The sequence below is a fragment of the Conger conger genome, chromosome 7, assembly GCF_963514075.1.
Source record: "Conger conger chromosome 7, fConCon1.1, whole genome shotgun sequence".
In the NCBI taxonomy this organism is placed as follows: domain Eukaryota; kingdom Metazoa; phylum Chordata; class Actinopteri; order Anguilliformes; family Congridae; genus Conger; species Conger conger.
This window is the reverse complement of record NC_083766.1, coordinates 46681725-46697357: the sequence shown is the minus strand read 5'-3', so window position 1 is coordinate 46697357 and position 15633 is coordinate 46681725.

The window sequence follows — 15633 nt, the reverse complement described above, 5'->3', positions numbered from 1 at the left end:
TATTGAGCATTATAATAAAGTACAACTATCGTAATATTACCTAATATACTGTATTCATTATTCAACAGTCCAAAACAATGTTCACCCAGTAAGTGACACTGCTTTTAGCTAGTTAAAATGCTATATTGTCTAGTTGACATTAACGTTATTTGTAATGAACGAGTAGGTTACACCCAGTCTATCGACTAAAAGCGGCAACAGCTTTCTTCTAAACCTGTGTTCTGTTAAATTTTCAGATATAAATGTGTAGGATATGTTGTAGATGTTTACTCAGTGAAAATATTTTTTTTTTTTTACATCCATCCATTATCTTAACCTGCTTATCCTGAACAGGGTCGCAGGGGGGCTGGAGCCTATCCCAGTATACATTGGGCCAAAGGCAGGAATACATCCTAGACAGGTTGCCAGTCCATCACAGGGCACGGAGGAAACCCATGCGAACACGGGGAGAACATGCAAACTCCACACAGAGAGGCCCTGGCCAACCGGGATTTGAATCCAGGACCTCCTTGCTGTGAGGCTACCCACTGTAGGTGCCACCTTCTTTTACATGTTTCACACATAAAATAAGTCAAGGCCATGTAGTTTCATGTGTTCAAAAACATAATCTTTTGTAAAAATAAAAATGTTCATTACAAATTTAACATTGCAGGGCTGCCTCTTGACTGGGCATTGCAAAAGATAAATTAGGTTTAATATCTCTGGAGTCCGCCTCACAGCAAGGAGGTCCTGGGTTCGAATCCCCGTCGGCCAGGACCTCTCTGTGCGGAGTTTGCATGTTCTCCCTGTGTTTGCGTGGGTTTCCTCCGGGTACTCCGGTTTCCTCCCACAGTCCAAAGACATGCAGGTTAGGCTGATTGGAGAGTCTAAATTGCCTGTGGGTATGAATGCGTGAGTGAATGGTGTGTGTGCCCTGCGATGGACTGGCGACCTGTCCAGGGTGTATTCCTACCTTTCGCCCAATGTATGCTGGGATAGGCTCCAGCCCCCTGCAACCCTGTTCAGGATAATGAATGAATGAATGAATCTCTGGAGTAATGTTTTAAGAACAGCTATATGATATGTTAATCACTTTGTGGCTAGGCTATATGTAGCCAATATTGGAGCCAACATGATGACGCTGTACGACTGCAAAGACTACGTGGCTTGTGGGAGTCGTTTTGCTGTTTTCTGCACATTTTTGTTGAATAAAAGCCAGTATGCCAACCCTCCTTTTGTTTTCATCTGATCTGTCCACCACGTGAGCAGTGGCCACCCCCTGCCCGGTAGTATACACCCTAAACACACATTCCCAAATTAAAATTACGTTTCCTGATTAAATGTGGCACACTCTATAGGACAGGTGGCTCTTGGTCATATGCGATCTCCTGGTGTGTGTGGGAGTTCTATGCCTGCCATTGCACTTTCTCAGCTGTGGTCCCTTCTACCTCTGTCACCCTCTTTGTATGAAGCAAAACATACAGGAGGCTGTACTCTCCAGCTCTCCATTTTTACAAATTATGTTTACCAAGCATGTTACAGAAAAGCCCAAACACTTTAACATAAAAGGCTTATTAGATCTCGTGCATAGACACAAGCTAAGTAATAAAACAACCCTACTAACGGAGCTGAGCAGTGTTCCTTTAAATCTGTCAAGGGCAGGTAGGGGCAAGGGAGACATCACCATAAAGCAATCACACATCCACTGTGAATTTCTCACCTCTATGCATGGTGCGCCAATCCTTCTGCACTCAACTCACTCCAGAGACAGTATTAGCATCTCTCAGAGCAGCCAGAAAATGCTTTAACCTGCTACTCAGCGGTGCCTTCTGATTCAGACCTATTAATGCAAACCATTCATTCATAACCCAGTTTCTTGTCAGGCAAAGCACTGTCCTGCAATGAACAAACACTGTGTGTGTCACCTTAGGAAGATCCCCTGCCTTTTATTGTGTGACTTATAGATTCTTGCCTCTTTGTAAAGCAAGACACAATTCCATAATTTTGATTGCAGTTAATTGTCTGTCCAGCAGGGAGGGCTTCAGTTAAATGGTAAATGGTTGGCATTTATAGACCGCCTTTATCCAAAGCGTGGTACAATTGATGTTTCTCATTCACCCATTCATACACACACCAACGGCGAATGGCTGCCATGCAAGGCACCAACCAGCTCATCAGGAACATTTGGGGGTTAGGTGTCTTGCTCAGGGACACTTCGACACACCCAGGGCGGGATCGAACCGGCAACCCTCCAACTGCTCTTACCGCCTGAGCTAATGTTGCCCCTGTATCACCACATTAGAGTGATCCTTCTGGTCAATCAGGCACCCGCAGTCTGCCTGTGCCAGCTGTGCATGAAGTATATTCCATTATTCCTCCCATACAATGGCTGCACAGCTCACCTGGGGGACTACAGAGAGTGGCCGTCAGCGTACTCTTGGGAGGACAGCACACACTTGTCTGCACTCGCCAACATTGATGGACGACTGCAGAGAGGGTCTACAAATAATACTGGCCATTACAGGGAGATGAAGAACAAAATCACAGATTTCCTTCAGAGACTGTTTTTTTTATAACAAGGAAGCTGTTCTGTTGGAGAGATGCAAGTATACAAATTAGGCTTTTTTTTCAATCCTACATCTGTTAGTGTTTTTCACAGAACAGAAAATGGAATCTCAAAAGGCCTGCACTTACAATAATCAAATGGATGGTAGCTTCCATATCCCATAGCTATAATTAGATACAATTTGACATTATTATGAAAAAAGGGAACTGGTCATTGAAAATGAATTGCATGTGTACAGATGGCAAACCGTGTTGCATTGTTCAAGGCACCATTGGTCAAGGAATAAAGAAAATGTGCGCAGAATTATTATAATTACTGGATGTGCACTCAATTCTTTTTTGTGTGCAGCATTCTATTAACACATTTCACAGTAAGCCAACTATATTCAGTCATCTCTGAAATGTGAGAATACACATAGTGGGAGCTAATTAATTAATGCCTTGCATTTATATAGCACTTTTATCATCAGCCAGCAACTCAAACCACTTTATAGTGATGAGGGGGGAACGCTCATCAACCAGCACAAATGTGGAGCACCCACCTGGGTGATGCAATGGCAGCCATTTTGCATCAGAATGCTCACCACACATCAGCTGAGGTGGAGAGGGAGATCAATTTTTACCCAATTAAATCCGGGGATGATTAGGTGACATGTTGAGAGAGCCAGGTCTTAGGAATATAGCCAGGACACCAGGGAACACAAGTTACGGATGTAACCATGGTTCTGTCAAATTCTGGATGACCACTAAAGGCAGTCTAAACTACTGGATATTGCACCTCACGCCATGCACAGGTCAGTAGCAATGAGGAGTAGCAATATTGATGTTATAGCCTCTAGGGAACATGCATGGTGATGACCAGGTAGCCGTAGCACGTGTCACCCTCGTTGGAGGCGGCCTGTAGCGTAGTGGTTAAGGTAAATGACTGGGACATGCAAGGTCGGTGGTTCTAATCCTGGTGTAGCCACAATAAGATCCCCACAGCCGTTGGGCCCGTGAGCAAGGCCCTTAACCCAGCATTGCTCCAGGGGAAGATTGTCTTCTGCTTAGTCTAATCAACTATACGTCGCTCTGGATAAGAGCGTCTGCCAAATGCCAATAATGGAATGTAATGACCCATGATGTGGAAATACTCCTATGATCCTTCATACCTAAGGAGAACCCTTGCTCTTATACATTTGAGAGATCCATCCATTATTTAGTAGGAAAGTCTGTATGGAGGCCCTCTCCATGTCCACCATAGTAGAGGAAGGGCTGGTCAGACTTCTGTAGGCCAAAAGTTGTACTGATGCAGCACTGTGTTCAACTGATATGATAAACCATTTCATCCTCCGTGTTATATAAAGGAGGAGGGTATTGATTTGCTATTGCAATAGCCTGATTGACATAGTTAGCTGATAAAACCTTAGGAAGGAATGCTGAGCCAGAGTATCTCCTGAACCCTCCGGAATCCACCTCAACTACCCTGAGTTCCCCAATAAGGCATGGGGTTTGTCAACACACTTAGCAGCAATAATAGCAGGGGGAAAATCATGCTGGGTGACAACCATTTGAGATCCATCCTTGACAAGGGCTGAAATAGGGTAGAGAGAAAATCAGAGGTACCAGAGGTAAATCCCCATGTTGGCATGCAGGCGACACACGGTGGTCGTGCTCACTGAGCACCTTTTAGAAATTGGCTTGTGGGGTTGTACACCCCAACTGCCTGGTAATCGACATGAACGTGCAGAGTCAAAAGGGCAGCTATGCACCATCATGGTAGAAGCTGACCGTACCCCGTCCAGCAAGGTCTGATGAAAATGCAGCAACACTGGCACTGAGCAGTGGAATGGGTCCTCATTCTGATGAAGGCACCATTCAGAGAACAGTCTCTATCAACACTCGTAGAACAACCTAGCTGAGGGAGCTCTCGCGTTAATATAGTTTGGCCAACAGGCTCTTCAAGGCCCATAACTGCAGCTGTACACTGAGACCAAGAACATGATACCAGAAATTAGCTAACTATAATCAGGTAATTGTAGTTAGCGAGTAGCACAACATAGTTTTACCAGGTCTCCCATCCAAGTGCTAAACAAGCCCACACCTGCTTAGCTTCAGCCATTCAGCATGAGCAGGCTGCTAGCAGTACTAAATTAGTCTTCAAACTTACTAGCGACAGAACTAAAGACATCTTTGGTAGCACGGTCATGAATAAGGCCATACAATTCTGAACACGATTTTTTGAAATCTGGACGTAAATATAAATCATCCATTGCATGTGGAATCACTTAAAAGTGGGTAGGAATGAGACAATTTGGCATGAAATCCTTATTTATCCTGAATTTCGAGCTTTATTAAAGAACATATCACAGGGGACAATGGATTGTCAACACAACAACACAGAAACTTGGCCCATTCAGTGCCCTGGTGCTAACATGACTAATCCTCATGATCGGTGCACAGGTCCTGTTAATTCTGTACATGTGAATAGCGTTTGTTGTTCTATGCAAGCCTGCATAATATGCAGATTGTTCTCCCCCATATTGTAATTGGAGATAGCATCGCCAAAAAGATTTCCAATATGATACAATTAGCAGTACTAATCACACAACCTACCCCACAACATGGCAGCTATATGGATAACTGTAGTTATTACATTGATACATTTAATTAAAATTCCTCTTGTCCCAGGAATATTTCTTCCCCAATAGACTTTTATAGTTCAACAGACTGGAGCAAATGTATCAAAGAAAATGAGACTCAACTAATTTTATGTGTCTGTTTTTAGCTACATATAGGCATATAGGTATGTTCACAATGATGACTGTAAGAATTCTGATGGAATTGGAAAAGATAGGGAAGTTGGCTTGAACTAAAGGAAAAGAAACGGACACATTTCATGACCGATACCGCCATTATGTCAAATGGCTATGCTGCATCTGAAACTGGTTGAGCATGGCAGCCTCGCGGCGTCAGCACGGACGCTAATCGTGGTAATGAGCTGAGCTTGGAGCAGACTTCTCCACTCGGATGAGTTTGGCAGCCATCGGCCTTTTTTCTCTGTCTTCATTCACCCTCTTTCTTGGCTTCATTCATTACCACTACTCTGCTCCTCGGAGCGTGCCGCGTGCGAATCATTCACAAAGCCGCGTGAGACATGCTGTGCCCTTGAGGGAGGTGCACTCGTGTGGGACACAGGAGCACTGATGCTTTCGTGCAGACAGGACCAAACGCATACACGTGAGCAGGCGCTGTATGATGGTCCAACGCATATGTGTGCATGAAGGAAAAGGACGGTACAAAATGTCACCAGGCAAGAACCCACACTTGGCACTACATTATTTATAGCTTCAGTCTTCTCCTATTAGCACGTAGCCTAACCATTACTGATTGCCCACTACGAATTTGTTGGGAAAAAGAGAATTATTCAATGAAATTGTTTGCATCTGGAGCCCAATCTCATCCAAAAAGGGTCAATGTGTGTGCAAATTTTTGTTTTAGCCTAACACAGGGACGGGCAAGGCGGGCCGTATCTGTTTCTGGATATCAGACCAACGTCTGCTCTTAATGATTTAATTTACCCAATCATTTACATGATCTGTCATTTCTAGCCGCATTCCATGATATAAACAGCAGCTGATAAATGTTCTTGTCTTGTAGCATTTTATTGTGCTCTAATTTACGAGTGAGTTGGTCATGGTGCATATGGCTAATTAGCTAATGGAGCCAGGGTCACTGTTGCAGAAAAATCCTGCATATACACCAGCCCTCTAGTACTGGAGTTGCCCATTTTTGGCAACAAAGACTCTACTTATCAAGGTCTTGATTGAATAGGATAGTTAGATTAGATTCATTGGTTGAATCAGACTCATTGCCACACAGGCCCATGCATATGCATGTTTTCATTCAAACCAATTAATGCTGAATTGAGTCCAATTACTCATAAAACAATGTCCATTTAACTGTATTAAAGCACAGAATAAAAGCAACAGTTGTTAATTAGACAACACAAAAAACACATTTCACATTATATACATGTGCAAGCCCACAGCCACAATTCAGCAAATAATTGAACTAATTATATAATCAAGATCTGAGGCTGAAATAAAATCTAGCATTCAGCTCAGACCTTTTTCTTGTGGAGAATCATTCTTTCTGTGAAGCATTCTTTCAGTCATATGTCCTTGGTCATCCTATTGATCCTAGAAAACCAAGATAATCCTTCAGGTGTTCCAGGCAAATTTACACATCAGTAAATTCATTTTGACACTAAAAACCAACTTCTTACAGAAAAGTTCATTCTACACTTGGCAAACTTGAAGCAACCTTAACATTACTCTGGCCTTCTAATAACAGATCTAAAAGACAAAGCCCTCTTGTGCATGCTGAAAGGCTAATCATGTCCAATCAAAAGGAGGCAGAAGGTCATTTTGCCCTTACATCCATTTAATTTTCCCTGTATGAAGCAGATCATCAGCCTAGTGGCTAAGGTACATGACTGGGTCCCAGAAGAGGTGAGTCAAACCCTGATGTAGCCATGATAAGCTTGCAGCTGTTGGGCCCTTGAGCAAGGCCCTTATCCTCACATTGCTCCAGGGGGGATTATCCACTGCTTAGTCTAATGAACTGTAAGTTGCTTCAAATAAAACTGTCAGCTAAATAACAAATTATTTATTATTACTAATTTCTTCCCATACCTTGACAAACTTCCACGTCTGTTGAAAAAAAAGATAAGAAAAATGAGTGCCTGTCCTCTTAAACCCAGTGAAGAAAAAACACATCTGTTTAATTGGTCTACTCATTATCCTTCAAAGATTCCCCCGAGGAAGTCAGTCCCTGGCCTGTAATTGTAACGTGTGAGGAAGACACGCTCTCTCAGCTGAGAATGTGGAGAGGGGTCTCAGAAAAGGCCACGGCTCCAGAGTCCAGAGGGCAGCCGTGAACACCTCCTTGGAACTACGCCACAGAGACCGCTCCGTTCTGCGCATTCCCTACCATCGCCCTGTCTTGCCCACTCCGAGGGGGCCTACGGCCTGTTTACGCAAGGCATTAGCGATTGTTTTTGTAACTCGGAACGGTTCAGCGGGCCAGGCGCAGCTGCAATAGCAGCGTGCGGCAAAGCACTGTGTGTGGTTCTCTGGGCTGGAAACCAATACCCGAGGAACGGCTCGCGAACACAAACCGAGGTTACGCATTCCCTTTCATTTCAGGCTTCGCTTCCTTGCTGAAAATTCCAGCTAAGACCAGCTGTGAATTTAAGCTGGGTTAAGGTGTGTTTTTTGACACTTAGCTGGTAATAGCTGGCCTGTGGCTGGGCAAAACTGGTCTCCAGTGGGTCAAAGCTTGTCAAAGCTGGTTAAAATGGTAGAGTAAGATGGTGGTCAAACTGGTGGACTAGCTACCTACACTCACTGACCACTTTATTAGGAACATATACTAATACTGGATAGGGCCTCCCTTTGCTCTCGAAACAGCCTCAAATCTTCGTAGCATGATTCCACAAGATGTTGAAAACATTCCTTTGAGATTCTGTTCCTTTATGCAAAGCCCTGTACAATTGATGCTTCTTATTCACCCATTCATATACCAACGGCGATTGGTTGCCATGCAAGGCACCAACCACCTCGTCAGGATTAGGTGCCTTGCTCGGGAACACTTCGACATACTCAGGGCGGGATTGACCCGGCAATCCTCCTTCTGCCAGACCACTGCTCTTACCGCCTGATCCCATGTCACACCTTCACTTGAGAGTGCCTGGTGAGTAATCAGAGGGCACTGATATAGTGGTTACCCTGTGTCGTCGATGTGCTTGTCATATTATTTCAGCTCATGCAGGGGCAATCAAAAAACCTATTATGCCTGAACGGAACCTGGTCATAGAAGGCTAATGACACAGCAATACCAGCTATACAGACAAGCCACACTTTTTAAGAGTGCCCTTACTGACTCAGCCACTTGGAACCTTTTCTAAAGAGGATATACAGCATACGCTTGCATTTTAGTGCATCCATGTTAGAACTACTACTGTTTTAATGATGAAGTTTAATGATGAAGTCACATTTCGATACAATTACTTAATTAGTAAATGATGTGAACTTATTTATTACTGTCAAAGATTACATAATTTCTGATATACAATTACAGATAAGTTCTTGTGTTTACTACAGATATTACTCTTTATTTTTGTAAAATAAATCTGTTAATGTCCCATGATATAACACTTACTGCACAAATCGCCGTGAAATAGAATAGTGGAATACTTGGCACAGGGAGGCAGAAACTCCAGCTCTTGGTAAGAGCTGACAGTCTGCAAACTATAATCAAAACAAAAAGGGAGACCGCGCTAGTTCGTAGCTCATTTCATTGTGGCACTTTTCAGCTTGTCTGGGACACCCCTGGAGACAATCCTCATGTACATTTGGGCGCCAAGCCATGAAATTACTATCAGTCTGAAGTAACAGAGCGCAACCATTGCAATCACAGCTGGAAGGACTGGGAAAGGGGCAGTAGTGGGGGGTGCCTCTGCCAAACTAACTGACTCTGCGTCAGTGGTGCTCAGTTGCCTCAAACATTGAGGCAACAGAGAAAATCCTGAAAAACTGTCACCAGGAAATGTGCTTCTTATGTGTGAACAGCAGGAACAGCAGGGCTGACACAGCAAACTGCCCCTGAGAAAAGACAGCACGCCAATGTCTGTGCAGGCTGTGTGAAACTCGATAAGGCCATATCAAAACAGCTGAGCCCCACTCCACACATATACACACACACCCACCCCACTTGAAAATTAAACCCTTTAAGCTGTCCTACTGTATTTCTAACAGTTTTTCTAACTGTATTTCTATCACCGTAAATATATCCAAGAGGCAGAAACAATCAAGTCTTTCAGCTTACAATCATGACTTAAATTTTCTTTGTGCTTTTACTTTTTGCACCTTTTTCAGCTTGAACAGAAAGCATGGGGCTGTGAGCCTGACATTCTGTGCTATGCAAAGGAGAATTCCAGGCACTCACGTGCCACCCTGCATTTACTGATCTAAAACAAGCAGTTAAAGCAGAGCATCCGGCTCGCCACATATGAAAGGAGGTGGTCAATTCCTGGAAGTGAACAATGGCCCAGTACTGAGACACTTGCCGGCTCCAGAAACCAGGATAGGAGGGGGGTGTGCATAACTGGCAAAGATAACAGATTGGTTGGGGTAGGGGGGTGGGGGCATGGGGAAGATTACTTGAGAGCGACCAGGTCTACGCTTTCTGTCACTTGCCGTTTGACATGAATCTGGAAGCCCCCCTTACGACTGATTGATGCACAGGTGTGGCGCTGCAAGAGAGAAATGTGGTCGATCTGTGACCTGTCAAAGGGGCCAGCGGGCAATGGGAAATTAGAGAACCTCCGTCAGACAAAAGGGGGGCAGATCTATTCTGTATCCATTGAGGGTAAGGCCAACAGGTAAAGAGCCAGAGATATCCACAGAAGAGGTAGTGGAATCCCTGCTCTAGAAACAAAGAAGAGCGACCGTGATTGGCAGGTTGCCGGGAGCGTTTGCTGTCTGGTCATAGCACCGCCGACCGCTACCATCCATTTGCAGACTATTACCAATCTTTCAGGAATGTCATTGGTCTGAAAGTAAACAGGTAACTGGCACTGGAAACAAACTGTGGTGCCGACTCCGGAGAGGGAAATGACTTTCACATTGTTTCGCATTGTTGCCGAAAGGCTATTTGTTTTTACACGCTATAAATAAGAACGCACGCAGCCAATAAGTGATGCCGTGGCACAAACATTCCATTTGCTGCAGAGGCTATCGTCAGCACACACCTGGGCTTACTGTTTCAACAACAGCCTTGGTCTGACTGAGAACCCAGAGAGGAAGTGGAGCAAATCCAGCATTTGACAATTCGGCTACATTACTGTGCAAACATATGAGCACGTAGCATTTTGATATGAAAAATGACAGCATTCTGAGTTGATAACTGAAATAGAAAATGTTCCCTCTCTCTACAGTCAATCATAGAATGAAATTCTAGACAAATATCCACTTATTTCCTGCCTGTGGAAATGGCACAGGCAATTCAAAACACTATTAAAACAAAATGTCAGTCGGCTAACAGCTTCCGTGGGAACATACTGTACAGTGCAGGCCATGAGTATTTGGACAGTGTTACAATTTCTCTTCTTTAGGTTCTGTACTCCAGCAAGTTGGATTTGAAATTAAACAATTACATCAATATCAGGTCATCCATGTAGAACTTGATCCCTTTTTATACATAATCCATAACCATGCAAGCAAGCAGCCGTACATGCCCAAACTATAATGCTTCGGTTCATGGGCCTCCATGCTTTGCTCTTCCCATCAGTCTGATACAAGTGAATCTGGGTTTCTTCTGTCCACAAGACCCTTTAACAGAACTCTTTTTTTTCTTTAACAGAGGTTCTTTTAGGTACTACTTAACATACTTAAACCTAACCGTCCCGTTTTGTAATTAACTAGTGGTTAGTGTCTTGCAGTGGGCACTCTGTATATCTATCTGTTAGTGAAGAGTGGTCACTGACATTCACGCCTGCCTCCTGAAGAGTGTTTCTGATCTGTTGAAAAGGTGTTTGGGATTTTTTCTTCATTATGGCAAGGATTCTGAGGTCATCAACTGAAGAGGTCTTCCTTGAACTACCAGCACCTTTGCAATTACTGAGCTCACCAATGCTGCCTTTATTCTTAATGATGTTACAAACAGTTTTGGTAAGCCTATTGTTTTTGGCGTGCCTGTTTTTTTGTTTTTTTCTTATTTCTCAGCCTCTTAATGGGTACCTTGACTTTCATTGTCAACTCTTGTTATAACAGACTCTGAAGGCAATCAATAGCCTAGAATCATGACTAAACCCTCAAAGCGTTCTTATACCTGCATTAAACAATCAATTGAATACCCCTGACAACTCGGAAACGCCAACTGACCAATTACTTTTGGTCCCCTAAAATGGGGGCAGGGGGCTGTGTATAAAAAGGGATGTATTTTCCAAACAGATCCCCTGATATGGCTGTAAATAGCCTCAAATTTACAGTCTGCATCATATTAATGGTTTGATTTCCAATCCAATGTGTGGAGTATTGCGCCAGGACATAAATTGCACCAATGTCCAAATACATATGGACTGCACAGTAGCAAGTGGCCCCTTTTGGTGATTTGTTACTTCACATATTCTTACTTGACACATTCCAAAAGTCACATTCCATAATAGTCACCTGGGTTTCCATTTCCACCTCAGCAACGGACTTGGTCTCTTAATATTTTGGTGACAGCTTGGCCTCTTGATATCATCAGAGTAGCCATTCTGGAAGGGCTTCAAAATCACCCATTGCGCCACCCACATCCCCATTTCTGCCATCTCTTTCCATGTAATGGATTTCTGCCCCACCTGCATTTTCCTGAATAACTCCAGCAGAATTATTCATCAGGTTGTAAGGGTGAATTCTGCTCTCAGGGAGCATAAAGGCAGTATTTCTTTGTTGCAATACTGTACATAGATTTAAAAATAAATCGTAGACTACTGCATCAAATTAGCATTAGGCCTATTTACCTCATTGCGGGAGGCCTCGGGAATCTGCCACACAGGCAAAGTTTTTGTGGGTGTAACTTGGTGTCAAGTTATTTGTTCTTTCTGTTTTCTCATGACTAATTCTAAAATGCTATGTTTAAATTCTGCTTGGATTCGAGGGTTTTGCCAAACATGAAACTAAACAGACCTATCTTCTGCAAAATCCACTTTTGTTTCCAATTTATACAGTTAAAGGAACAAAATGCTTGTGCCCTAGCGCAATGTTTCTCAGTCCTAGTCCTGGAGACCCACTGGGTATGCTGGCTTTTGTCATATTTTGTCTCTTGATCAGTTAAGGCTGCTGAAAATGTGTTCTACCATAGCCAAATTATGTGGGTAAACTTATTTTAACACAATAGGGGTTTGGCTTGTTGCCATTTGTAGTCATTAAACCAAAATTTGGTGTCAAGTTTCCACTCTGAGCAAATGGGCCACAACGGATTTCACCTGTCAGTTAGTAATTGATTCAATTAAAAATTAAACCCCTTTCAATTGGAATTCGCCTATTTGCCAAAGACCAGCACAGTCAATGAAAGCATAAGTTCATCTGACCGATCTGATCCTGGATATGGAACTTTTAAGGATTTTTAAGGGCATACATGGCCATTTCTGGCATAATGTGGCTTTAAGAGGGTAATTAGTTATTCAAAGGATGTAAAGTCTAATTAATAAGAATCTGCGTCTAATTAAGATCAATTAGCAGATCATTACAGTACAGAGATCGTAAGCTTGTACCAGCGGTGAACAGTGGTTCCCCAGGGCCAGGGTTGAGAAGCACGACTCTAGCGAGTAGGCCTTTATCAAAAGGACTAGTTCTGATTCTGAAACAAACTTCCGCATGTCCAGAAGTGGTTTGTTGCAATGCTATGTGTAGAATACCAACTGTCACATATAATTAGTCTAGTCGAATTCCGATTGAACTGACAATCATCGGGTTCTGTCCCGCCTGGACTACTGCAATTCCCTCTTGGCTGGCCTCCCAGCGTCCGCCATCAGACCCCTCCAACTCATCCAGAATGCAGCAGCTCGTCTGGTCTTCAACCTTCCCAAATACTCACATGTCACCCCCCTGCTTACTTCCCTCCACTGGCTGCCTGTCATGGCTCGCATCAAATTCAAAACATTGGTGCTAGCCTTCCAAGCAGTTAAAGGGTCTTCCCCAGCTTATCTGCAAAAAATCATCAGACCCTACACCCCTGCCAGACCTCTTCGTTCAGCCTCCACAGGCCGCTTGGCACCTCCCCCTCTCAGAACCTCCACCTCACGCTCACGACTACTGTCTGTTCTGGCTCCACGGTGGTGGAACGAACTCCCCGTTGAGGTCAGAACTATAGAATCTCTCCCCACCTTCAAGCGCAAGCTGAAGACACACCTCTTCAAACAGCACCTCTCCCCATCCCTCCCTACCTCCCTGTGAACCTTAATTGTTGTCTCTGTGACTTGTGTATCGGTATTTTAGTTGGCTAGGTAAGCAGTGTTTGGATAGTTAACTTTGGTGACTTTTGCTGTTTGTTTGTTTGTTCAAAAAAAAAAAAAAATAATAAATAAATAAAATGGCCCTTGTCCTTATCTTTGTTGTACAGGTAGCAGTTGAAATTGTACTTACCTCTAGGGTCTTTCAGCGAACTTATCCCTGGTTATGGGTATGCACTTTGTTGTACGTCGCTCTGGATAAGAGCGTCTGCCAAATGCCACTAATGTAATGTAATGTAATCCCGATTTTCAGCGATTCGTACTTTTCCCGTTAGCCAAATCCGCGGGTTTCGGTTACACCGTAATTTATCTCTGAAACTGTATAGACATTCCTCATCAACGGACTCCCTGTTCTCCATCCCTCGATCCTAACTCAAAGTACCTCCTCCCTACAAGAGCCCTCTGTCTCCCGTTTGAACGTCTGTGGGTTGCAGCATTATCTCCGTTGCCCAATTTATACACAGTCTGGATCTTTGTTCCCTTCGGTTATTTTCTTTCGCTCCGGCATCCTATTAATACTTCTTGCGCGCTCAAATTGGACACTGTCGGAGCCATCTTTCCCCAGACACAGGGAAGTCTCAGTGCAACTATTTACTCAGGTTAAACCACAAAGCCTTCATGGTGTACATTACTGTCCAGGTGTACACTTAACCACTGGAAAGGGTTGCTTTGGTCTGTCCTTTTCAGAGCATCCTATCATTACAGAAATAACGTGTTGAGACATTTTTTTTCCGGTGGCTACCTTCAAATGTTTTTATATACATACAGATACTTTGCTTTAGTAAATGCAGATATATTTTTAAAAAGATCCCATCTCTCACATTATAAATGATCCATTCATCGATGATTAGCATTTAATATTGGCCCAAAGCGGAACGTAAAATGTACATTTCCAGGATGGCTTTTGAAAACAAACTCACAAGGCAAACACTCAGCAAGGCCCTGAAAGAGATGTCCAACTGTACATTTTCAGTCACTGGATGATGATTTGTTAGATGCCTTTTTTTTTAAAGTTTTTTTTGCATTCACGCATTTGAAACACTTTAGAGCCATAGAGCTTGAACCATGAAAGAATGTAGATACAGGTGAAGTCTCAAAAAGAATCAGAGCAAGAGAATGGGATAATTTTGTTTGCCTCCAAGACGACATACAGCCATATTTGCTAAACAATTTCCTCACCCAAGCCATTGTGTTTATGGCTTTCTAGTAAACCACAGAAAGATTTGGATAATCTATTCCACTTCGTAATCAATGTGTTTCAGTGGGGAGGCCAATTAAATGGGGGGAAAACCCTGCCCTGTGCACTGGAGTCTTTCTCTTTGTTCTAAAATCAGATGCGTTCCAACAGCGCCACCCAATGGTTAATACATTGTATTGCAAGCCTGTCATTTGGAAATGCAGACAGGACAGATTTAGGAGCGTCTTGGAAATGCCCAAAGCACTCTGTCAAAGCACAGCTTATTACAGCAATAGCCCAGTGACCGAAGTGTATTTCTGTTAGACAAAAATAGCCGGCAAAAGTGGTTCTAACAGCCACTCTACTGATGTGTAACTCACTGGAAAAAAAAACATGTCAACAACATCTTGAACTGAACATTTCTCACTTATGCACATAAAAAGGTAATCAAACTACAAATAAGTTAGTCATCGCATAGTACTGTACTTCATTGAGGAATATTCTGAGTTTCAAAAAAATGGCAGTGAGAGGCATTAGAAATGAATAATAAAAACATCCACTAACCTGGGGTGAATTTCCTGAAGCATGTCATAGTAATGGTAAGAATTATCTCTTGAATTATCTCTTCAAGACATTTGCTCATTTCACGAGTGTTTCTCAAAACATGTCGCTGCTCAAGCAGTATGATTTATTTACTTTGATGATATCCTGGGCCTATTCGTGAGAGTCCAAGTATTGCATGAGTGATGTTAATTTCCTTTCAGCCTTTGTACGGAGTACAAATCAATTACCTAAAAAATCTGAACCTCCCTAAAACTATGTCCCCTATGAACAGTTTTGGGAACGTGATCTTATGTTCTATTGCTTCTGC